Source organism: Penaeus japonicus, unplaced genomic scaffold, assembly GCF_977035675.1.
Source record: "Penaeus japonicus unplaced genomic scaffold, GWHDUDI00000001_assembly GWHDUDI00000006, whole genome shotgun sequence".
NCBI lineage: Eukaryota > Metazoa > Arthropoda > Malacostraca > Decapoda > Penaeidae > Penaeus > Penaeus japonicus.
In genome coordinates, this window is record NW_028234408.1 from 46,903,471 (window position 1) to 46,905,970 (window position 2,500).

Genomic DNA, 2,500 nt, shown 5'->3' on the forward strand with positions numbered 1-2,500 from the left:
GAAGGTGATGATAAGGATGATAATTATTATAGTATTGATAATGATGACATCAATGATAATGATAATGATAATGATAGGAGGAGCAATGGTTTTAATAATGATGATAGTGATAATGACAATAATGATGATGCTGATACTAATGATAACAATAATAATCATGATAATGATTATAATAATAATGATAATGATAATGAAAATGATAATAACAACAACAACATTCATACTAATGACAATGATAATAATAATGTTACTAGTAATGATAATAGATAATGAAATATTAATGATAATAATGCTAATGAAATCATTGATGAAAATAATTATATATATGATATGATAATGATAATGACATCATCAAAAGTAATAGCAAGGATGATGATAATGATGATGATAACTGCAACCCAAATAACGATGATGATAAGATAATGATGATAAGATGAATATGATGATATTAATGATAAAATATTAACAATAATGGTAATGATAATGAACAAGTTATGATAATGATAAAGATATTGATAGCAAGGATAACGATGATATTAATAGCAATAATACTAATGATAGAAATAAAAATAATGAATAGTGATCACAACACATATTACAATAGTAATGATCATGCTGAAGATCAAATCATTATAATGATGACATTGAGAATAACAATGATGATGATAGTAATAATGATAATCATAGTAATAACAATAATGGTAGTCATGATGATAACAATAAGGAGGATAATAATAAGAGTAGGAAGGATAATAATAATAGTAATAACAATCATATCAATAACAATGATTCTAATAATGGTAATGGTGATAACAATGATAGTAATAATAATGATAACGATGATAATAATGATAATGATTATGATAACAATAGTAGTATTACTTGTATTGATATTTACATTAATAATAATAAACATCAATCATTGCGATGATAATGATAATAATAACAATCGTAATTGGTAATTGTAATTGGAAATTGGTGATGATAATAGTAATAATAATGATAATGATAATGGAAATGTGACTATGATGATGATGCTGATAATGATCATGATAATAAAAATAGTAATAATAATCGTAATAACACCAATAATGATATCAATAACAGTAATACTGATAATAATGATAATAACTATAATGATGATAATGATGGCAGTGATAACAACAATAATAATGATAATATTTAGCCAATATATTCACACATACAAAGCATGCAAAAATCGATATAGAAACTTCATGTTGGCTTTATGCACTTAATCACATAGTTAGTTGTTATATTTTCAGAAGTAATATATTGGATTGTTAAATCTATGATATAATGCCTTTCTGCGAGATATTTATGAAAAATTATAAATACATTGACGTATATAAGGATATTAGTAATAGATAGAAATAAAGATGAATGTTGAAAGTGATAATGATAATGATAACAATGATGATAATGATAGTCGCAATAGTAGTAGTAATGATGATAGCAGTAATAATGACAATAATGATTATAATGATAGTAATGATGATGACAATAGCAGTAGTACTAATAGTCGTACTAGTATTGATAGTAATAATGATGATAATAATGTTAATAACAATAATGATAATAAGGATAATAATGATTTTGATACAATAGTTATAATGATAACAGTGATAGCAATATGATAGTAATACTGACAATAGCGACAATGATTTCAACAATGATGATTATGATGATTATGATTATGTCAATTTAACAAAAAAATAAAAAAAACATAATGATAACAGCTACAATTATAAGGATGATAGTGATTATGATAACTATAATTGATAACAATGAAAGTGGTAATAATGATAACTATAGTGATAATGATTATAAGTATAAAAGTAACAGCACTAAGAAACAAACTGAATGATAATGTTAATGAAAATAGTCATGATACTGATAACAAAGAAGGTAATAATAATGATGATAAAGATAATGATACTAATGATGTTAAAGATAATAGCAACAGTGATGCTGATGATAGTGATAATAACATTAATAAGAGTAAAAACAACATTATAATGATGAGGATAATAATAACAACTAAAACTACATTTCTATGATATATAAATGAAATAATAGATATTTAGGAATAGTGATAATAGTGATGATAATGGATATGATTAAAAAACAATAGCCATAATAATGGCGCTCATAATAGTAATGATGATAATGATGATAATAGTGATAATGATAATGATAACGAAAATGACGATACCAATAACACAATGATAACAATAATGTTAATGGTGCTAATGCTGAAAAGGATGATGAAAAAGATAATAAATTCAACGAAACCGCAGATGGAATGCTTTGCAAAATTGATTATGATAAAGAAATATTCAAATGTTCTGAGCTAAAAAACATTGCAAGTTTTCGACACAATAATAGAAAAACAAAACAAAGGCATTTTAAGTGTGTTTTTTATAGTTAGAAAAATTATCATAGATTTCAGTTACAACTTATATTTTTTGTATCGTATTCG